Consider the following 25089-nt stretch of genomic DNA (forward strand, 5'->3'; position numbering starts at 1 on the left):
CCAGCAGTATAAGCAATTCAGTGTATGAGGAGGTCTGCTCCCGAGATGAAATTTTTGCATCCCGCAACGCAGAAATATCTGGATCAAGCAGCGCACCTCAGCGCGACAGAGGCAGACTTCCAGAGCAACATGTGCTAAAGAAGACGCCTGGACCAACACGGCTGTGCGTGTCACGGGTGGACGATATTTTGTCTACGTTCAAGACATTCATTCCGATGAAAAGAGAAAGAATCATCGTGGAGATGACACACCTGGAAGGGAGAAAACAGTTTTCCACCAACTGGACAGAACTCACCCTGGAAGAATATGATGCCTTCGTCGGCGTCTGTATTCTGCTGGGGTCTTCAAATCCAGGGGAGAATCTCTCTCCAGTCTCTGGGACCTAAACATAGGGAGACCAATCTTCCCAGCGACGATGCGCAAGGGGCGGTTTGGCCAGATAACAGCGGCACTCTGATTCGATGACAGGTCAACTCGGCAAGCCAGACGGGCATCGGACAAGCTTGCACCGATCCGCGAAGTATGGGAGATGTGGTCAAGAAACCTGCCTGCCATGTACAATCTCGGCCACGATCTCACAATTGACGAGCGTCTGGTACCATTTAAAGGTTAGTAATATACGCTATTACTGCTCTACAATTTAGATAAATTGTTATACGTTTATAGTTCAAATATAGATCTCATGTTCATTAGCAATGAATCGTAATGGATCATGTATTTCAACCAGTTACCTTGTTCATGATTTGTATCTGAGTAGTTACTAAATCACTTAGGAATTACATTGTAACGGGTTACTAAAAATGTATAATGAATCACGCCACCTGGTCCACTACATGTAAATGTGGCCGCCTGGTCAACTAAGCCTGAATGAGGCCACCTGGTCCACTAAATGTGAACGCGGCCGCTTAGCCAACCACGTGTGAATGGGGCCGCCTGCTTAACTAAGCATTAATGGGGCTGCCTGGTCAACTACGCGTTAATGTGGCCGCCTGGTCCAGTAAATGTAAATGCGACTGCCTGGTCAACTACGTGTGAATGGGGCCGCCTGATCAACTAAATGTAAATGCGACTGCCTGGTCAACTACGTGTGAATGCGATCGCCTGGTCAACTAAGCGGTTATGGGGCCGCCTGGTCCACTGGATATAAACGTGACTGCTTGGTCAACTACATGTAATTATGGCCGCCTGGTCAACTACATGTTAATGTGGCCGTCTGTTGAACTACGCGTGAATGGGTAAATGTGTAAATGCGGCCGCCTGGTCAACTAAGCGTGAACGGGGCCACCTGGTCCACTATAAATAATTTAATAATGTATCTGATTGCTTCGTTTGATAACAAATTTGTATTCCCTCGATGTGTTCTTGCAGGACGCTGCTCCTTCAGGCAGTATGTGCCTCGCAAACCCGGCAGGTATGGACTGAATATCTGGGTGCTCTGCGACGCCAAGACGAGCTACTGCTGGTGGGTCAAAATGTACACCAGGAAACCTCCGGGGGAGGCGCGGGAAGTCGATTTTGCCCAAAACGTGGTGCTGGATTTGTCTGAGGAGTTGGCGGGGCACAACATTACATTGGACAATTTTTTTACCTCCTTCGGTCTGGGACAGGAGCTCCTCCAGCATCACCTGACGATGTTAGGCACTGTGCGCAGAAATCGTCCAGAGCTGCCGCCTGCCCTGCTAACGACTAGGGGCAGGCGGCTACATTCGTCGAAATTCGCCTTCGCCCAAAACATGACACTCGTCTCGTACTTGGCAAAAAAAAATAAAAGCATCATCCTAATGAGCACACTGCACAGCCAACCAAATTTATCCCAAAGGCGAGACCGAAAACCCGAAATTATAATGGATTGCAATAAAACTAAGGAGGGGGGGGTTGATACCATGGATCAACTAATTTCAAATTATACATGCAAAGGAAACACGGCTTGCTGGCCCCGTGCACCTTTTTTACAATGTTCTGGACATTTCGGCGCACAATGCCTACATCGTCTGGAAGGAGCTCCATCCCAGTTGGAAGGCAGGTCTAAAACAGACGCAGGCTATTTCTGCAGGAACTGGGTGTAGCCCTAATCGCTCCCACCGTTCAGCAGCAAACGCGTCTTCCCTGAGGCATCCACGCTGCTGCAACGGTGAGAGCGATTAGGGACGCCCAGCTCAGTGACACCCACCCCTAAGACGTCCAGCTCACCCAATCGCAACCCACTGTAGTCCCGCCAGCCCTGGAAACTAAATCAAAGCGGAAGAGATGCGGCATGTGCCACTACACCGCGGACCGAAAGACCAGCATGGCCTGTTGCCAGTGTGGGACGCTGGTGTGTAAGGAGCATTACGACATTGTGTGCAAGAAATGTAGAAGTTAAATGTAAATAGTTTACTTTATTATAGTGTAGTAGTTGTTGTTTTTAGATTTTACTGTGTTTTCTTGACAAGGTTCATATCATTTATTGTATTACTGAGTTATTTCAAGAATTGCATTTGCAGCTTTGATACTTGTGTTCTGTGTTTTCGTTTTACCCGCAATTATTATCTCATCAATTGCATTTGCCACTTTGATACTTGTGTTCTGTGTTTCCGTTTTACCCACAATTATTATCTCATCAATTGCATTTACCACTTGTGTTCTGTGTTTCCGTTTTACCCGCAATTATTATCTCATCAATTGCATTTACCACTTTGATACTTGTGTTCTGTATTTGACAAGGTTCATGTCTTTTCATAAAGTTTCATCCCTTTTGCACTGGCTGGTCCATTGTTTTCATTATTGATTAGGATTCAGGTGAAGTGAATACTGGGTCCTGAGGACCTTTAATCTTAAAAAACTGCTCTTTCAGCCAGGAGAGTATAACATACCTTGAACATGTAATTTCCAAAGAAGGACTGCGACCTACATCCAATCATATCACAGCTATTGCAGACGCGCCAGCACCTCGAGACATGCCCGCATTACGTTCTTTTTTGGGTCTTACTTCATGGTTCAGTAAGTTTCTTCCACATTATGCTACAGTAGTGGAGCCTTTGAGAAATATTCTGCGAGCTGGAGCTCAGGCCAAATTTACCTGGACTGACAAAGCTCAGGACAGTTTCTTAAAACTGAAAACTATGCTCATAGATAGCCCAGCTCTCTCTATTTTTGACCCAGATTTTCCTACTTTTGTAACTACAGATGCTTCAGATTAGGGACTAGGGGGAGTTTTAACTCAGCTACATCCTGATAATAGTGAGAGAATTGTTGCATTTGCTTTTCGCACACTAACGCCAGCTGAGAGGAAGTATTCCACTGTCAAAAAGGAAGCACTGGCATGTATATGGGCAGTGGAAAAGTTGAGAACGCTGTTGTGGGGGCGGCGATTTACTCTCAGAACAGACCACCAGGCTCTTACTACACTACTGGCCACCAAGGGCATGAACCGAGCTGGTATGCAAATTGCCCGCTGGTCTGTGCGGCTTATGTGCTTTCAGTATGATGTGACATACTGGCCTGCAGTAAAGAATCAAGTGGCCGACTGCCTATCACGTATTCCGCTGTGCTCTTCAGAGGATGAACATGTCGAAGAACCTACCCTCGTTGCAGAACTTTCTCCCCTGCATACTGTGGTTCACGAGGGAATGTGAGTCGTGTGCCCAATTGTCACAGCTGCGGGCCAGCATCCAAACCGGTTGACCGCAAGCGAGAAAAGATGTTTCTGTGGATATGGTTCCGTACTTCATGGTAAGGAATGAACTTGCTGTGGAAGCCCCCCTTGTCTTCCCTCGACTTGGCACACAACCCCCTCCCCATACATTCTGCCTTACATATCAATCACCCAACAGACGAACACCCTAAAGGAAATTTCATTTAAGTTTGGCTTTTGTATACCCTGTATATTGATTTACTCATGACTACTAGTCTCAATATACAGATAGGATATGTTTGTATGTGTCCTTAGACAATCTTAGTGTTTTGTGTGCCACCCTTATAACCATGTTCACAGAGTATCACCTATTTTACCCCTTTGCACTTGAACACATATAAATTTAAATAAATAGATCGGTATAGCTACCATTGTATATATGTTCTCATGGTATACCAGAAGAATCTGGAAAGTGAGTGTAACCAATGTGTCCTAACTTTTAGAGAGTCTTCTTAAAACCCCCCCTTCTCTTCCAACATTCCTTTGTGGTCCTTATCTGATCTTGGTGGACCGTTACCAAGTTTCTGTGTTCTAACATACTATATTAAAAAGAACTGAATTAAGGTGTACATTATCCATTCTGGAGAAGATGAATTGGCATAAGCCACACCAACCAAAATATGTTGTGTCCAAATGTGCAACTTATATTGATATTACCACAAACTAATGGCCACGCCTATCTATGGATAAGATGTGCTGTTTGTAATATGAATATTTGATGTAATGTCTGCACAAAGTGTAACATCTGTTGAGGTGCAACCCAAAACACCTGTATCCTATACTGATGTGAATCAGTCACATAGATAAAATAATTAATTGTTTAATCAATTAATACAGATGGTATGAGGTATGTACCTGTGAAGCTGGTATGGCATGTTTGGTGTCAAACTGATTGTTAATCACCCCTGATTCCAAATCTGGTCAGTGATTACCATAAAAGTGGATGTATCAAAAGTTATAACAGCTTAATGAAAATCATCAGTAAAGGGAGAATCAGTCGGGCCATAAATCCCAAAAGGACTGATACAGACCCCCTTCCGAAAGCCCGCCAAATGGATGGCCAACCATTGGGCCAGGAGTCGAATTCCTGGTCATCCCTATTCATGAACTTTAGACCATAAAAATCTAGCACCTCAGAACAAAGGGGCCTCCGGTGAAGGCCCAGCTGAACAGAGAACAGCACCCAAGACAAAGCTTCACCAGGAGAGAGAATCTAAAGGGACTCCACTCCACTGCTCCAAACGCCGCGCCTTCCTGAGTGCCATCAGCTCAGCAGCTCTGCCATCAACTGCCAAGACCCCCCCCCACTCTTCAACCAAGTAAACCAACTTCCTTTCATTCTAACAACTTAAGCTGTTCTGTTAACCTACTATAAGACTTTAGGGTCGTGTTTCCATAAACTGTGCTTGCTTTGCAGAACAGTATTTCCCATTTAAGATTACTCATTTAAATCCGGTCATTGCATTTTCATAATTACATCGTTTGTTTTATTCCGTTATTTCGTGTTTGTTGTTTGTGTTAGGTGTAATGTCTGTCTTATGTTAGTTGTAGTGTTAGCTAGGAATAAATGCATGTCTTTTACACAACTTCAGCCTCCGTCATTGAGTACTCACACTAAGTTCCTGCCTCTGTGCGATCTTGCTACATGCTCTGAACCTCAAACTCGCCTGAAACATCGCGAGACTCTCACTCATTGGCCGTGAGGGGAGCTTCGCTACCAATCGTTTACATTACCTGGTGATGCAGCTCGCTGGACGAGCCTTCTAACCCAGGTTACTAAACGATACTGGTAATTAGTGAATCCCATTTAAGTCTCACATTAACAGATTCACAGGGATACCGCAATTGAGTTTGGAGGAGCCGACCATTCGGCATAACCATTGGTTAATAATCAGCATTAAATAATAATTAATTAAACTTTAATTAATTTCAAACATATTGGTGGAGATATTAAAAATTACCTGAGCTAATAATTCCTACAGGTGGAACAAAGTTTTGAAGCAGTTTATTCAATGTGCTGATAAAAACCAAATTCCTTGGAAAACTGCTGCAGTTACGATGCTCCAAAGTTATTGAGCTACGGCTCATGCCACTACAAACGTGTCACCTTTTCAACTTCTTCGAGGCTGGCCAATGCATACAAAATTGGATGTCTTTGTGGTGCCCACAGAAAATGTGACAATATACAAATATCAAAACATGCCTAACAAATATGACAATATTTGTCTGTATTAAACACTAAAAGGGGACTCTTACCTTTTTTTTCTCTTCTTCCCATACCAGAGCAGAGACTCTTATTTTGATATGGGAAAATCGCGTATACAGACGCTATCTGCAGTTGCCGCTCATACATATATAGGAGCTGGCAGAGACAAGACGCGATTCCCGGTTCTCTTTTGTTTTCCTGTATTTACAGTAATCTGGCTGTCGGGTCTCCGGTGGCGAGACTTGCAACAGGTTCTTGGGGGCTCGTCTGGGATCGGCTTCACGTGACACCGGAAGGCTGATCCAACCATTTCAGGACCATTGGGACCAGGCGGCGTTGGGCTAGAGGCCGGCGGCTGCTACATCCACAGACAACGAGACACGAGGTGCGTGCCAGGTAATCTGCAGGCGATTATCTCCATCCTGAGTTCGAGGCTGCAACGGAAGGGGTGACAGAAAACGAGATCATGGAGGATTGTACAAGGAAACGCTTAGTGTGGGACATCCGTAAAGACCTGATCACACTACCTGCTGATGAACTGTTCCGCATTGCCAAGATCATCGGTCCTGTACAAGGTAAAGACTCATCTGAACTGGACCTGGAGGACAGTGAGGGTTGTTTTGAGTACATCACTGCCTTTATGTCAAGTGACTCTTTACTTGAGACTGAAGATCAAGGTATGAGTGGACTGTTGTCCTTGCATGAGACTGTGTTGCAAAACAGTTTTGCAACACTGAATGCACATCTGATGTTGATACAAACATTCACCTTGCACATGTGTCACATCCACCCCCTACTGATGGACAGCCACTGACCACTAATGGCACCTACCTGAGACCACAGGCTGTAGTTGGTTTAGGGGGTGTTAAGGGGGCTGAGCCTAGAACGAACACAGATTTAAGTAGAATGCTTGTAGAGTATGAAGCACTTAGCAAGAAAATACAACAATACATGACAACACCCACACAGCACACTGATATAGCCCAACCTGGCGCACGGGGGAACTCCATCCCACCATCACCCCTGCACCGGACTGAACGACCTTAGCTGACAGCTCACAGCAGTACATTCCCAATGGTAGGACTCCCATGTATTCAGCCCTGCGAGTTCAAGATACACGGGGGCCAGGTTGGGGACCACTCGTCATACATTGTATATAACAATGTATGCAGACAAATGGATGCTGGCCTGAGAGAGAACTTCAGCGAGACTGACATTATCAGAGGTGTGCTAAGAATCATCAAGCCCGGCATTTTCAAGGAGATGCTGATAAATAAGGATGACATGACAGTAGATGAATTAAAAGGGTTCCTGCAGTCACACCTGGGGGACCGGAGCAGCACAGAACTATTTCAAGAATTGATGTGTACCAAACAAAGTGACCACGAGACACCTCAGCAGTTCTTATACCGTGTAATGGGGTTGAAGCAGAAAATACTTTATGCATCAAGGCAAGCTGATTCAGACCGCAAGTATAGTGCAGCCACTGTGCAAGATGTGTTTTTACACACAGTATATCAAGGTCTGAGTCACCGATGTAAAGACATCCGCAGCGAATTGAAGCCACTGCTTGCTGACAGTAATGTGACCGATGATGCCATCCTCAGACACGTAATGAAAGTCACCAGTGATGAAAATGAGAGACTGCGACGACTGGGCCCGCCGACCAGAATGAAGCAATCCACAGCGAGTAGTGCTCAAGTCCACAGTGAACCAGGCAGCGGCGAGGGAGGAAGGACAGAGGCTGCCGCGAGAAAAAGCCAAAATGACCCAATCAAACAACTGACTGCGAGAATCGACGCTCTTACCAACATGGTTGATGCACTACAACACTCCCTGGCCGCACGGGTGGAGAGGGGTTGCCAATGCTCAGCTAGCCAACCAATCTCACACAGAGTTGGCCGCTCGCGATGCTGTTCACAGTGTACTGGAGAAGGGAGACAGGACTGTCCACATTGCTTTATTTGTGGTGAGGAGGGGCACCGGGCAGCTGGGTGCCTAAGACGACCTCAGCGGCAGGGAAACGGGAACCGGCCACTGCAGAGGGACAACCAGTGACCGCAGAACGAATGTCCCAAACTGACTCGACCCTCTCGACGCTGGAGGGACCTGAAGGAACAAAAGCCATAGATCAAAGATGTACCAACCAGACACAAAGCGGCAAATCAACAGACCCAAAAGTGGAACACAGGACCCGAGGAACAAACCGTCTTGATCCTCACCAGACCAAAACTGACACCATAATTAAACTGATAGGAAGCAAAGCATTAACCCAGTGCAACTTGAATGGACTCACCGTGAGGGCACTGCTCGACATGGGGGCACAGGTCAGCATAGTTGATCGTGTGTGGAAAGAGAAATACCTACCTGATATCGAGGTGAGGCTGCTGCAAGACTTACTGGGATGCGGGGAGGATCTGAAGGTATGTGCAGTTAATGGAGATCCTATCCCATTTGACGGATGGATAGTCATTACAATCAACTTGTTAGGAAACGAGAACCCCAGCCTGTCCATCAATGTGCCATTCCTGGTAAGCAAAATGCCAATTGAGAGACCACTCCTGGGCTGATTCAGGGTCAACCCGAACAGCTCAGGCAAACACTTACTGCTCTATTAGCGGGAGCTATTGATGTCCCACGTGAGAAGGCACAAACCCTAATTGACGTGATACGGATTACAGAAGAAGATGAATGTGGTCGTCTGAAGGTCGGCCAGAGGGGAGTCATCATTCCAACAGGACAAGTTGCTTGGGTGCAATGCTGGATCACGTCAAAGTTAGCACAGTTGGATTCAGTAGTCTTGTTCGAGCCACAAGAGGATAACACCCATCTGAGATACTTGGATATCGGAGAGGGTCTCTTGGAGATGCCTAACAACGGCGATCCTTACACATCTGTACCCATAGGGAATTACACAGGATGTGACGTAGTTCTACCACAGGGCACGGTCCTCGGGACACTGCAGCGGATAGAAAGAATAGTGGAACCTGGAAAATCAAGTGGAGCAAGGCAGACAGTCAGGGTCCAGACGGCAGGGACAGAGGAGGCAGGCACGAACACGAGCTTATGGCATCCTCCTGTTGACTTGGGACATCTGAGTGACAGTCAACGTGAAATTGTACAGAAGATGCTAAACGAGGAGTCTAGCATCTTCAGCAAAGGTGACGATGACATCGGATGCATCCCCAGTCTACAGATGTCCATCACCCTTCAAGATGCTATTCCAGTTCAGAGGGCATATTCCGCTGTGCCGAAACCCCTGTTCAGTGAGGTAAAAGGCTATATACAAGAACTCCTGGCCAAGGGATGGATCGTCAAGTCCAAGTCGCCATCTGCCGCTCCAGTGATTTGCGTTAGGAAAAAGGACGGCAAGCTCCGGCTCTGTGTGGACTACCGCCTCCTAAATAAAAAGACCATTCCCGATCGACACCCATTGCCTAGGATACAGGAGTTAATTGACACTCTTGGGGGATATTCCTGGTTTAGCATTTTAGACCAGGGTAAGGCCTACCACCAGGGCTTTATCGACGAGGGTTCCAGACACATGACAGCGTTCATTACCCCTTGGGGCCTATATGAGTGGGTGCGGATCCCCTTTGGCCTATCAAATGCACCTGCTGCTTTTCAACGCAGCATGGAGGAGATGCTAGACTCGTTAAGGGATGAGTGCTGCATACCCTACCTAGATGATGTACTATGTTACGCCAAGTCATTTGCAGAGCATGTTGAGAGCCTTAGGAGGGTGTTAAGGGCCCTTCGGTGTCACGGCGTAAAACTGAAACCTGAAAAATGTGAGATGTTCCGGAAAGAGGTCAGGTACGTGGGGCGCCTAGTGTCTGCTGATGGAGTGAGGATAGATTCAAGGGACCTGGAGGCTGTTCGATCTCTCGCACACAGGACCCCACAGACGGTGGGGGATGTACGAAGGCTGTTGGGGTTCCTCAGCTATTACCGAACGTTTATCCAGGACTTCTCCAGAGTTGCAAGGCCCCTGTATAAGCTGTTACAGGCGAAGACAGGGCCTCAGCAAGCCCTGCACGGCCGAAGAAAAGCTAAGGGACCACAAGTTCCCTCAAAGACTCCAGTGAAGTGGACGAGAGACCATCAGCAAGCTCTGGAGAGACTAGTTGGCATGCTAGAGGAACCACCAGTGCTGGCATATCCGAACTTTGACCTGCCTTTCACGCTGCACACCGACGCGTCAGAAGAGGGCCTGGGAGCGATTCTCTACCAGCGACAGGAGGGAAAACTGAGGGTAATTGGCTATGGGTCGAGGACACTGACGAAGGCTGAGAGGAACTATCAGTTGCACAGCGGCAAGCTGGAGTTCCTGGCCTTGAAGTGGGCAGTCTGCGAAAAATTCCGGGACTACCTATTCTATGCCCAGCGCTTCACTGTGTATACCGATAACAACCCACTGACTTACGTGATGAGCACTGCGAAGCTGAACGCGGTGGGTCATCGCTGGGTCGGGGAGTCATCGGATTTCCGGTTCGACATCAAATACCGGCCAGGAAGAGTTAACATTGACGCTGACACGCTGTCGCGTCTTCCCCTGGACATTTAAGCGTTTGAGTCACAGTGTACAGAACAACTACCTACCAGTATTGTACAAGCGGCCTGGGAGGGTAGTCATGTGTCCGGGGAAAAGTATGTGGCCTGGATTGCCGCTTTGTACATGTCTGCTGTGGAGGAGAAAGTAGAGCCATCTCCCACCTGCCTGCCGACAATTGGACTGGAAGAACTGGTCACAGCCCAAAGAGATGATCCAGTAATTTCACAAGTAAGACAGTGGAAAGTGGATGGTGTCAATCCAACAGAGGAAATGAGAGGAAGCTTGACAGGGACCAGCAGGAAGCTCTTGTACGAGTGGAGTAAACTCCATGTGGAAGGGGGACTTCTCTACCGAAGGACAATGGAGAGAAAGCAAATAGTCCTGCCAAACAAATATAAACAGCTGGCCCTCGAGCACCTCCACAACAGGATGGGACATGTGGGGACAGAGAGAGTACTCAGTTGGGCGAGGGATCGATTCTACTGGCCGTATATGAAAGCTGAGATAGAAGGGTACATGACCAGGAAGTGTCCCTGTATTAAGCAGAAGAAGCCCTCCGCACATGTCCGAGCACCTATGAGTTGTATTACAACGCACTCACCTATGGAGCTGGTGTGTATAGATTACCTTCACAAGGAGCCGAGCCGTGGGGGGCATGAGTACATCCTGGTGGTTATGGATCATTTCACCAGGTTTGCTCAGGCCTACCCAACTAAAAACAAGTCAGGGCGGACTGCAGCAGAGCGATTATTCCAGGACTATATCCCGCGCTTTGGGTATCCAGCTAAGTTGCACCATGATCAGGGCCGTGAATTTGAAAACGAATTGTTCCGGACCCTCAGACAACTTGCTGGCATTGGGCATTCCCACACATCGCCATATCACCCGCAAGGGAACCCCGTGGAAAGGTTCAACCGGACCCTCTTGCAAATGCTGAGGACGTTGACAGACCGAGAAAGGAGAGATGGAAGAACTATTTACCTCAGGTTGTACACGCATACAACTGTACTCGCCACAGGGTACTCTCCCTTTTATCTACTTTATGGACGACATCCCCATCTCCCAGTTGATCTGATCTTTGGTCTGGTGGACCCAGAGGAAGAAACGACACCTAAGGGGTACGCAAAGCAGTGGGCACACAGGATGAGTGAAGCGTACAAGATCGCTGAGAGTCACAGTCGGCAGTCAAGTGCGAGAGGGAAAGCTCAGTATGACCAGAAGGTAAGGGGGGTTATGCTGAAGGCAGGAGATCGAGTATTGGTTAGGAACCTTAGGGAGAGAGGAGGCCCAGGAAAGTTGCGGTCCTACTGGGAAAAGCTGTGTATGTGGTGAAGGAACAAGTATCAAACAACCCTGTGTATCTCGTATATCCTGAGAACAGTGACAGTAGAAAGACTAGGACACTACATCGAAACTTGTTGCTACTAGTGAACGACCTACCTGTAGAAGCTCCAGCGACGACAACCGGATCCACGAGACCTGAAAAACAAAAAAAAACAGTGAGGCACACAAGAAACAACAACATGGATGACAAAGACAGTGATCTGGCAAGCTCTGATGCAGAGAGTAGCACAGGAGGATACTGTTTAAGGACTCCAGTCAATTGGCCAACATCAGGAAGCGACCAACTCCCAGAGCGAGCTCCTGTAAGGGAAACCACTTGTGTCCTACAGGGAAGGGAGAAACCAGAACAGTGTCAGGACAGAGAGGTACAAAGAGCAAATGAGAGTCCAGCGGATAGAGGGACAGCTACTTACCTTGAGGCGGAACATCCAGTTTACGCTGATGAAGCAGACGAAGCAAATACAGAAAGTGAGCCTGATGGTGTCGACAGAGCTGAGGGTCTGGGGATGGAAGAAGAGGCCAGTGTCAGAAGGTCAGCTAGAGAGCGGAGGCCAAGACAGATTTATACCTATGATACGTTGGGCTAACCTGTGATCCACCCCTACATTCACACACTGAATTCAGTTACTGCTTACCCCACCCCACACATGCTCGTTTGGGGTTTACACAACTACACCACACCCATTACTTACCCTCATTGGTATTTACCTTCCGCCTATGCACCTTATGGGGTTACAACTGCTGTTTATTAAGAGTGATTAAAGTGTTTGGTTAGGGGAAGCTTTGATCTTTTTGTCAGGGAGAGTGTGGTGCCCACAGAAAATGTGACAATATACAAATATCAAAACATGCCTAACAAATATGACAATATTTGTCTGTATTAAACACTAAAAGGGGACTCTTACCTTTTTTTTCTCTTCTTCCCATACCTGAGCAGAGACTCTTATTTTGATACAGGAAAATCGTGTATACGGATGCTACCTGCAGTTGCCGCTCATACATATATAGGAGCTGGCAGAGACAAGACGCGATTCCCGGTTCTCTTTTGTTTTCCTGTATTTACAGTAATCTGGCTGTCGGGTCTCCGGTGGCGAGACTTGCAACATCTTACCTACTATGAGGAAAGACGAGCATCACATGGTCAGGGAGAGGGTGAAGCACGGCCAACAGAAAAGCAAGCACTACACCGACTACAGACCAGAGCATGTGAGCGGAGCAGAGCGTGAGCGAGGAGCGGAGCGTGAGCGAGGAGCGGAGCGGTCAGAATTTAGTCAGAAGCGCGGAGCAGTTTTTTTAATTAAGGCTGGAGCGGTCGTTCTGTCTCGCTCCAACTTCGCTCCGATACCGCTCACACTACGATTCTGAGGCGTGCCCAAATCTACCCAGAATTCATCTGTACAATTATCAAGACTATTACAGAAATTGGCCGAGATTCGCAATGTATTTCACAAAGGAAACTGATAGATCATACAAGTGTAATATTCTTATCAAACGTATTGATGACAATAATGTAGAGCAAGAATAACAAGGTGGTGAAACTGTTTCAGTGAGTAAAGATTCACTTTGGAATCATTTTTCTCAGAAACACGAGAGTGTTTTATGCGAACAGACGGAAGCCAGAGCAAAACGTGAAGAAGTTTTATATGGTTCTAGTATATCAAGTCTATAAATTAAAGTATAAAAGCCTATATTGGTAAATATTGGTAATCAAATAAATTTGTTTTGTCATTCAAAGTAGGTCTAATAGGATTTTTTAAATTTCACGTAACGCTGTCAGTGAAATTTTATTTTATAGAGACGCAGCAGCAGCATCAACAGAAAAAATTGAGGAATTTAAAACGTAGATGCTTAGCCTGTATATTCTATAGACTATTCGGACCATTGATTCCTTTATTTTTAAGCCTATTTTTGTGTGGAATGCCATTGCCAAACGTGTCCGTTGTTGCCTATGTATGTGTCACGATCGGCTTGCAGGTGATCTGGGAAGCAGGGAAACGGAGCCAGAAAGTCGGGTAAAATCGGGGATTTATTGAAGGGAAACAGGACCGGGGAAACACGACAGCGAACATCAATGACAAATCTAGGGAGACTGACTCAGACTAGGACTAAATACACAAGACTAGGCAAACGTAACAGGCAACAGGTGAGAACAATCAGGGATGAACACGAGGTAACGAGGTGGGCGTGGCACACATTAGGATCAGACGGAGCGGTGCGTGACAATATGTTGCTTAAAAATAAATATTTTCTGAGTGGCAATGTTGCCGTTGCTCATATTTCTTTATGATATAAGGCTTCGGTTTAAGGTGACATTTGTTAGGTATGCAGATTATTTGTCCCTCTTTTAAATTGGAGCGAGCGTGGAGCGATTTCACTGGAGCGGGAGGAAATTTTAGTGGAGCGAGGAGCGGTGTTGAGCGGAGCGTCGTAGTGTGAATTAGAGCGGCGGAACGGGCGGAGCCAACAGCCTATTGAGCGAGGAGCGGAAATTCTCACCGCTCCACTACGCTCACATGCTCTGCTACAGACGTAATGCAAGCACCACAACCTTAAAACCTGGAGACAAAGTTAGAGTCTTAAAGCCTTTTCGAGTAAGGAAGGGGAAGTCCCAGTTTACTGATCCACTGCTGGTACAAAAACAGATTGGGCCAAGCACTTTCGTGTTGATTTTTTTGCGATGCTTAGCCTGTATATTCTATAGACTATTAGGACTAAGGATTATGTAATGGATGCACAATAGGTTACTATTCTGTGGTACTAAAGGGTTCAGTTCATAGCCAGGAAATTAGAAGGTAAATGTTAATGATGTTTATACTTGTTACCTCAATAGGTGAACGGTAGGCAATAGGGTTAATATGTTCATAATAAAATAAAATATGTTCAAGGTTGAAGGCTATATTACAGTATATATCTTATGTTAGTGTAAAGCTTCTTTTAGGTAGAAGGGGAATGTTATGTCTGGAGTGTCCTCTAGAGGTCCCGATGGTCTAGGCTAAGAGAGATAAAAATGACCGGGAAAGGAGAGTAGGAGGTGGAATTAAAATAATAATAAAGAACGAATACGTGACTGATCGGTATGTGTTTGAGTCGGATGATTTCTAAACATTACAATCAGTAACAAAGTTATAATCTCAGTGTACAGGATGGCAGCTGTTGGAGTCAAACTCCGCCGGGTCCGTTGATGAGAAGAGATTCACAGCACAGTCGAGGAGTAGTTGCAAGTCACCAGTTTATTCTCTGACAGATTGCAATCAGGGAGCGACCATCTGACATACATTCAGCATGTACAGGAAGAAGCTCGAACCATAGGTATCAGCTTTGTCCCTTTATAGGCCTTTTGGGGTGTGGCCCCTCTTTTCTGTTTTTTTCCATCTACGTGACTACAACATATTCCGACATTTGCTCTAGTTAGTCAGTGAGTACATGTTTCCCCCCCCCTTTATGTTAAGCAAAAGTTAAAAGAAGCATCGGTTATGTGATGGGTTCCTGTCTTCCTGCTGTCTGGTACGAGGTCATCCTGACCTGCTCGCTTGCTGTCAGTTCCTGATTTTTCCCAACTGCATGGGATGAGATCACCCCATCCTGCCGGCCTAGTATCAGTTCCCATGTCTATTGTCTGCATTATGTTAGACACTGTATTATTAGAAATTAGTAATTGCATTATTGTATAATTAACCCCTCAATTTCCCCCTTGGAGAGGCGCAAAACGTTATAATGAACATAGTTAATGCGATCCACATTTTTATTGGGGGTGATGGGGAATAAAGCTGCAACAATGGGAGATTTCAGCTCAGGAAAGTGCTTATCGTTTGACTAACATGAGGTTGAAAGAGGGATCACAAAAGGTGCAGTTCATCCCAACTGGAGAGAATGTGGTGAAAATGAGCCTTCCACTGAATGTCATACGGAAGAAAGCTGAGTTTGAGAATGAGGATGAACAGGGTATTTGGATGAACAGTATCACTGATAGATATAAAGCCAGACCAGAAACAGAAGAGTTTGCAGGAATGTGCCTGGCAAGATTTGCATCTGAGTACAGAATATTATCTAAGTCTCAGAGCTCATGCCCTGGAAGTGTGGAGTTGGATAGAAAATTAGGATTTGTGAAGAAAAGGACATGCACAGATGCAGCTGTTGTTCGGTATGCTCGCTTTTCACCCACAAAGGACCCAGAAAAATATTACCACAGCATTTTGCAACTTCTTCTACCACATTACTTTGATGGACAATTAAAACCTTCTGCTTCTGGTGGTGTCAAGTTTCTTGATGATGAATTGCATTCAGTGAAACTGATTGTGGAGTCAAACATGGCAAATTTTGAAAAGGAATCACCTGCAATAGACAAAGCTCAGGAAGACCTACAACAGCATGGTGCAATGGAAGATGCCTGGGCAGAGATCTGGAGACTGAACATGAACGGTTAGAGTGACTTGCCAGCAAGTCCAATGTAATGCCAGAAATGAGAGAACACCGTGATTAGATACCAGACTTGTTACCAAGACCAGCTCGCCATATGTTCCATGACAATCCTTCTTGTGGCTGCCGTCAGCAGCAGTTATGCAGTTTAAGATAATTTCAAGGTTTAAGTTACAATAAATAAGTTAAAAATACTTTTATTTTTAATATATTAGATTTAATGTATACATTGTCGGTTTAAAATACACATTTGAAGGGTTTACAGAATGTTTCCAGGGTGGAACCAATGTTCAGTCTGTTGTTTGGGGTTGACAATATTTTCAGTTGCACGCCACACTCGATAGAGGGCAGCATGCTTTCCTCTCTCACTCGGTGGTAGAGCTATGCAGAAGCACGCAACGAAGTTTTCCAGCAGTGAAAAGGAGTGACACTGTAAATCGTGTTTTCATTAACCCCTGCAAGTTAATGCGGCCAATGAGTTCTCACGGCATCGTCGGTGGCACCTGTGTGCAATAAATGCCAGTAAAAATCAAGAACGCCTTGTGTCCGTTTTTTCAACTTGGAGGGAGTTACAGTGAGAACTCACGTCTGCTCGACATGAGGCGAGGAGACGAGGAGCTGTGCCCGTCATCCACTGAGCAAGAAGAAATTCATCGCACTCTAGCATCAGACAGATAAGTCTGTGCATACGCCAGTAACCTAAGCAGCAAGCAGTTGAAGTTTTACGTGGATGATCCTTTAAGTGATACATTTAAAACAAGTTAAATGTTAAGAAGTAGATCAATTTGGTCAACTGCTTTAAAGGAACACCGCAAGAACTGAAACTTTAAGTAATCTGGTGCTCTGCATATTTCCTTTCTAAGTTCATGGTTCTGTTCAATTAAGACTTTTATAGGTGAAGTCATTTTACCTTTTTGTGTTGTTTGGATGCTAGAAGTGTTGTAGAATTAAGTGCCACGTTGTATGTGTTGTTGGTTTTCGGAAAAGTTCAACATATTTATATTTTAATATATTTTATTCAGATATTTTATTCAGGTTAAGGTGTTGTAAAATCTTGAAGGTATTATCCATTCTTGATGTTTGGACAAGTTCACCTAAAGGCAAGGTTAAGCTTGAAGCTATTAATATTTCAGGCAATTGAGCTGGTCTGTTGTTAAACCGCATGTCTGTTTAAAGGTATAGCTATACTTTATTTTGTGCCAAGTAATAAGTAAACATTGCAGAATGGATCAAGGGACTGAATATGAAACTAAGAATGACAACTTACTTGATGATAGTAGTGCCACAAATGTACAGCAGTCACGTGAAGAGGAGCCACGAAGAAGTCAGAGACCTCGAAAGCCTACTGAAAAGGCTCAGCAACTGCATGATGATAAGTCAAAAAAACTTCAACATCGTTCCACTACAACTTATGATAAATGGAAAGCAACCGCCAAGCAAGCTAAGAAAATGATAAAGGGAGCCCCCTCCGTTGAGGTTGTTAAGGATTTGATTTGTAAGTTAAGTTGTGCATCAGCAGATGTGAAACACGCATATGAAGATCTGCGCAAATGTGCTTCCCCAGACAGTGAGATCCGTCGTAGAGTAGACACCTGTGACGCGGTATCAAAAATAATCTTGGACAATGCAACCTCTTATCTTCAGAATAAAGATAACGAAGATGTTCAGACAGAGGATTTAGTCTGGCCTGAGTCTAGTTCAGTGTTTTCATCTTCAGTTTCTCAAGGCACAAGTAAGGGCTTTCAAAGAAGTTTAAGCTCTGCAAGCAGTTCCAGCATAAACTCACGAAAGTCAAGCCTCTCCTTCATTAAGAGACAAGAGGCCGTAGCAGAGCTGGCTGCCACACAAGCTGCACTAAAGGTCCTGCAGGAGATAGAATGTGAACAACAAGAACTTGAAAGCCTTGAAAAAGAAGATAGAAAGAGGATTGCATTACAAGAGGAAGAAAATGTGGCAAGAAAGAAAGCACTGGAAGAGAAGCGCAGACAAATAGAGCGCTTACAGACTGTTAAGAAGCTAAGTGCGGTAAAGGCACGGCTCCAAGTTTATGAACAAGATGTAAGCTCAGATGAGGAAATAACAGAGTTACTTCATAACCACGCAGCTCAGCAACATAGATCTGCAGGAGCTATAAGGAGTCCACGTGAGCATCCTGTGATACACCAAGCAGATAGTATCGCTGTCCTCGCTGAAGCAATAGCAGAGTCTATTAATGTAAGCCGTCTCCCAGTACCTGAACCGTCTGTCTTCATGGGAGACCCACTAAGATACAATGATTGGAAGATGTCATTTCAAACCCTAATAGGCAGGAAAAACATTCCAGTAAATGAAAGGGTCTATTACCTTCGTAAATATGTTGGTGGACCTGCAAAAAGGGCCATTGAAAGTTATTTCCTATTAGGAACGGATGCAGCTTACAACTCAGCATGGGATATCCTGGAAGAAAGATTTGGAAGCTCATTTGTGATAGCTAAAGCTTTCAAGGATAAGCTTGCAGCATGGCCCAAAATTGGACCCAAAGACAGTGTTGAGCTGAGGGATTTTTCAGACTTCCTTAGAGGCTGCCAGGCTGCAATGTCCCAGATTAAGGGTCTGGAAGTATTGAACGACTGTGATGAAAATCAAAAACTTCTAACAAAACTGCCAGATTGGCTGGTGGCCAGTTGGAATAGGAAGGTGATTGAGATAGAAGAAACTTGTCATGTGTTTCCTACTTTCAGTCAGTTTGTGGAATTCATCACAAAGGAAGCAAAAATAGCTTGCAATCCAGTAACTTCACTTCATGCCCTGAAGTCCAATGATGTTGAAAAAATAAAGACAACAAAGGCACGAAACATTGGTGCAAAAGTGCTTGTGAGCAACTCGGAAGAGAATGCAGAACGCAAGAAATGCACCTTTTGTGGAAAATGCAATCATGGTATTCAGACATGCTGGAAATTCAAGGAAAACCCAGTTAAAGAACGTGTTAAATTTGTTCAGACAAAGAAGTTGTGCTTTGGATGTTTACAACCAGGACATCATTCAAAGACCTGCAAAAAGAGGAGTGTTTGTGAAACATGTAAGGAAAAACACCCAACATGCTTACATGAAGAACGCGAAAGAGCAACCCGAAGAGAGAAAAGCGGCGATGAGCATGTGGAGAGTGTAAAAAACTCAAAATATGCTATGTCAACGGAAAGAACAGAGAGCAAACACACCCCTGAATATTCAAATGAAGCTACATCAAACAGAGTAGTGCGAGGCATGGACAGTATGTACTCCTCTACAGTTGTCCCAGTTTGGTTATCTGCATCAAGTAACCCAGAGAATGAAATTCTTGTATATGCACTACTTGACAACCAAAGCGATACCACATTCATTGTGCAAGATAAGGCAGAAGCTCTGGACATGAAAGGGGAAGCCATGCAGTTAAAACTCTCCACACTTTCATCCATAAATACAATCATCCCAAGTCGAAGGTTAGTTGGACTGCAGGTGAGAGGTTTCTATTCATCAAAGAAGATTTCTCTCCCTGTAACCTACTCAAGAGAGTTCATCCCCGCCAATCTAAGTCACATTCCTACACCAAAAACAGCAAGAGCCTGGCCACACCTAGAGCATCTTGCTGAGGAGATTGCTCCATTGATTGAGTGTGATGTAGGGCTTCTCATAGGATATAACTGTCCACAGGCTTTGCTACCCCGAGAGGTTGTCCCAGGTAAAGACAATGAGCCATTTGCTCAAAGGACAGATCTTGGATGGAGCATAGTCGGTTGCGTTAGCCCATGTGTCGACTATGGTGATGCTATAGGAAGCAGTCACAAGATAGTCGTGAAGTCAGTGAAACCTCATCTCCAGACATCTAAGAAGCTCACAAATGAAGTGAAATACATATGTCGAAACCAAGTTAAGGAGTTCTTTTCACCACCAGATGTGCTGAGGATGCTTGAGTCTGACTTCAGTGAGAGAAGAGTGGAGGATGCTAATTTATCTCAGGAAGATTTGCGTTTCCTAACCATAATGGAAGAAGGAATCAAAATTAAAGTAGATGGTCACTGTGAAATGCCGCTTCCCTTCAAGAAAGATCGACCAAATCTCCCAGACAATAAGGCATGTGCAGTTCACAGGCTTCGATGCTTGGAAAGAAGATTTGAAAAAGACAAACAATACCAAAAGGACTACACGGCCTTTATGAGTGAAATCATAACAAATGGGGATGCGCAAAGGGTCCCAATAGGAGAAATTAACAACAGTCCTGTGTGGTACATTCCTCATCACGGGGTGTATCACCCACACAAGCCAGGAAAAATACGGGTTGTGTTCGACTGCTCAGCAAGATTTGAAGGCGTGTCATTAAATGATTACCTTCTCACCGGACCAGAATTAACGAACAGCCTGATAGGTGTGCTCTGCCGCTTTCGCAAGGGACAAGATGCTATAATGTGTGATATAGAGCGTATGTTCCACCAGTTTCACGTCAAAGCAGAGGACCAGGACTACTTGAGATTTCTCTGGTGGGACGATGGAAACTTCCAGGCTCAACCATCAATCTATCGCATGCGAGTGCACCTATTTGGAGCTGTCTCTTCCCCTGGTTGCGCAAACTTTGGGTTGAAACATGTTGCTGCTCAAGGACATGGTCACTACAGTGAAACAACCATTCAGTTCATTGAACGAAATTTTTACGTGGACGATGGGCTCACAAGTGTCGCAACCAAGGATGAAGCCATCAAGTTAGTAAAGGAAGCAAGGCAACTCTGCAGTGCTGGCAAACTGCGAATTCACAAATTCATTTCCAACAATCATGAGGTACTTGCATCCATTCCAGAGGGTGAACGTGCAGATTCAGTACGAAATCGTGACTTGGTTCTTGGTGAGTCCCAAATTGAGAGAGCTCTGGGAATCAAATGGTGCATTGTTTCAGACCAGTTCCATTTTAGAGTGATTGTGGATGAACGCCCACTTTCTAGAAGAGGAGTCTTATCAACTGTGGCATCTATCTATGACCCTCTTGGCTTTGTGGCACCATTTGTTCTGGTTGGAAAACAAATACTCCAACAGATGTGTCAAGACAAGGTTGGATGGGATGAGCCACTGTCAGAAGCGCTCAAACCACGGTGGGAGTCTTGGCTGTTAGATTTAAAGAACCTGGCTGACATCAAAATTCAGCGCTGTTATCTCCCAGAAGGTTTTGAGAAAGTTGAAAGATGTGAGTTACATCATTTCTCAGATGCGAGTGTTAAAGGGTACGGTGAATGCTCTTACTTGAGAGCAATCAGTGTCTCAAACCAAGTCCACTGCTCTCTAGTTATTGGCAAAGCCAGGGTGACTCCTACAAAGGTCACCACAGTACCCAGGCTTGAACTATCAGCAGCAGTTATTGCCGTGCGAATGAGTGACCTGCTTAAAAGGGAGTTGGAAGTTCGAGCCAAAGAATTCTTCTGGACAGATTCGAAGGTTGTTCTTGGATACATCAACAACGAAGCTAGAAGGTTTCACATATTTGTGGCAAATCGCATTCAGCGTATCCAAGAAGGTTCCGATCCAGACCAATGGAGGTATGTGACTTCTGAGAACAATCCTGCTGACCATGCATCACGGGGTCTGACAGCGAAGGGACTAATTACTTCCAACTGGTTCACCGGTCCAGATTTTCTCTGGCAGGATAAACTTCCTGCTGATGACATAAAGGTGGGAGAGTTGGGAGCCGAAGATCCAGAACTTCGTAAGACTTTTGTCCATAAGACACTGACTACAGAAGATTCGTTGCTCAATCATTTCTCAAGGTTCTCAAACTGGATAAGGCTAGTTAAAGCCATTGCACGACTCATGCGATGTGTCAAAGAGCGCAAGGGTCTGATGTGCAGAACAAACGAAGTCACCAGTCTTGAGGAGAGGAAAGAGGCAGAGTTTTTCATCATAGCTACTGTCCAAAACGAACTGTTTTCCGAAGAAATCAAAGACCTGAAATCGAAGGAGACAATTACAAGAGATCGTGCGAATAGACTGCGCAAACTGAATCCCTTCTTGGATGAAAAGGGTGTGTTAAGAGTGGGAGGTCGGCTGGAGCATGCAGATTTACACCCACACATCAAACACCCAGTGGTCTTACCGAGCAAAACTCACATATCAAGGTTACTGATTGAACACTTCCATCAAAAGGTTCATCACCAGGGACGTGGGATGACTATGAATGAGCTGCGATCAAATGGCATTTGGCTACTAGGATGTAGTCACGCAGTGTCCTCCTACATCTACAAGTGTGTCAAATGTAGGAAATTCAGAAGGAGTGCTGAAGTACAAAGAATGGCAGATTTACCGCGTGAAAGAGTTGAAACAGCGCCTCCCTTTGCCTATTGTGGAATGGACTGCTTTGGCCCGTTTCACGTTAAGGAGGGAAGAAAAGAGCTTAAACGCTACGGTCTGCTATTCACATGTCTGTGCTCTCGTGCTGTGCATATAGAGCTTCTCGACGACATGACCAGTGATGCCTTTATTAATGCTCTTCGAACCTTTATCGCCATACGTGGAAGTGTTCGACAGCTTCGGTCAGATCAGGGCACCAACTTTGTTGGAGCAAGACGAGAGTTCTTGGAATCTACAAAGGAAATGGACCAAGAAAGCCTAAGGAAACTAGGTTGTGAATTTATCATGAACCCAGCATCTGCCAGCCATATGGGTGGGGCCTGGGAAAGGCAGATCAGGACGATTAGAAGTGTTTTGACATCCATTCTGGATCATTCATCCAAAAGACTTGACACTTCATCCTTGCGTACCTACCTTTATGAAGTCATGGCGATCATAAATAGTAGGCCTTTAACAACTCACCTGTTGAATGATCCCACTAGTCCACAGCCTCTTACGCCGAATCACATCCTGACCATGAAGTCTTCAGTGGTTTTACCACCACCTGGTGAGTTTGTGAAGGAAGACCTTTATCTTCGCAAGAGATGGCGCAAGGTGCAATACCTGGCCAATGAATTTTGCACCAGATGGAAATCGGAATACTTGCTGAATCTTCAACAGAGAGAAAAATGGTACAAAACACAGAGAAATGAAGATCAATGACATTGTGATGCTGATGGATAATAGTCTACCCAGAAATGAGTGGAAGTTGGCAAAGGTAACCAAGGTGTACCCTGGTGAGGATGGAATTATTAGGAAACTCAAGCTGCTAATCAGTGATGCGACATTGGATGACCAAGGGAAAAGAGTTAATAAGCCAGTGTATCTCGAGAGACCCATCCACAAAACAGTTACCCTACTTGAAGCTGAATAGTTCAGAACTCCTGTCTCTGTAACTTATGTTTGACCCAAGAGACTATCTACACCTTTTTTTTTTGATTGCAACGAAGTTCAGTTGAAAATCACCAGTGATTTGGTGGGAGTGTGGCTGCCGTCAGCAGCAGTTATGCAGTTTAAGATAATTTCAAGGTTTAAGTTACAATAAATAAGTTAAAAATACTTTTATTTTTAATATATTAGATTTAATGTATACATTGTCGGTTTAAAATACACATTTGAAGGGTTTACAGAATGTTTCCAGGGTGGAACCAATGTTCAGTCTGTTGTTTGGGGTTGACAATATTTTCAGTTGCACGCCACACTCGATAGAGGGCAGCATGCTTTCCTCTCTCACTCGGTGGTAGAGCTATGCAGAAGCACGCAACGAAGTTTTCCAGCAGTGAAAAGGAGTGACACTGTAAATCGTGTTTTCATTAACCCCTGCAAGTTAATGCGGCCAATGAGTTCTCACGGCATCGTCGGTGGCACCTGTGTGCAATAAATGCCAGTAAAAATCAAGAACGCCTTGTGTCCGTTTTTTCAACTTGGAGGGAGTTACACTTCTGGTATGTCCAGACAGGAAGCAATGGCTTTGCTTCGCTCACTTAACAAGAAGCAGTCTGAGATCTTTTACAAAATACGAAACTGGTGTTTACAGAAGGCACGTGGTGAAAATCCAGAACCATTTCATGTATTCATATCTGGACCTGGAGGTGTGGGCAAGTCGGTCTTGATCAAAGCAATACATTATGAGGCATCTCATATCTTGTGTCAGTTGTCACATAATCCAAATGAGACGCACGTGTTACTGACTGCTCTGACTGGGGTTAGTGCCTACAACATCAGTGCTGCAACGATACATACCTGTTTCCACATCGCAACATGTAAAGTTGCCATATGAACCACTTGGAGATGAAAAAATAAATTCATTGAGAGCTGAACTGGGAAACCTGCAGATATTGATTATAGATGAAATTTCAATGATTTCACAAGATTCTTGCGTATATTCATGGCAGATTAAGACAAATCAAACAAATTGGAGATTATTCTGCTTTTGGAAATGTTTCAGTCATTGCTGTTGGAGATTTCTACCAGCTTTGTCCTGTGAAAGGGAAAGCTTTGTATACTGAGGGTAAAGGTCTGAATCTATGGCAGAATCATTTTGCTATGGTGGAGCTGACTGAAATTATGAGACAGAAAGATATGGAGTTTGCACAGTTGCTGAATCGGCTAAGGAAATGCAAAAAGGGTGATGTAATGCTGGAGGAAGACATTGCTATGCTGAAACGATGTGTGACAGGCGAAGGACAAGACAGTACTGCTCTTCATATCTATGCAACCAATGATGAAGCTGATCAGCATAACTACCATATGCTGTGGAAGATATGCTCAGACCATGTCATCATTCATGCGCAGGGTTTTGAAAGGGTTGCTGCAACTGGCAGACTGGAAAGGAAAGATGGACATCATGCAAACGTTCAGAAGACATGTCTCCCAGAATCACTACATGTAAGTGTCAATGCACGAGTAATGCTGCTGAAAAACATCGATGTTTCAGACGGCCTGGTAAATGATGCATTTGGTACAGTCAGTGACATCTGCTTTGATACTGATGAGGATTTTCCAACAGAA

The sequence above is a fragment of the Paramormyrops kingsleyae genome, chromosome 25 (assembly GCF_048594095.1).
Source record: "Paramormyrops kingsleyae isolate MSU_618 chromosome 25, PKINGS_0.4, whole genome shotgun sequence".
Taxonomy (NCBI): domain Eukaryota; kingdom Metazoa; phylum Chordata; class Actinopteri; order Osteoglossiformes; family Mormyridae; genus Paramormyrops; species Paramormyrops kingsleyae.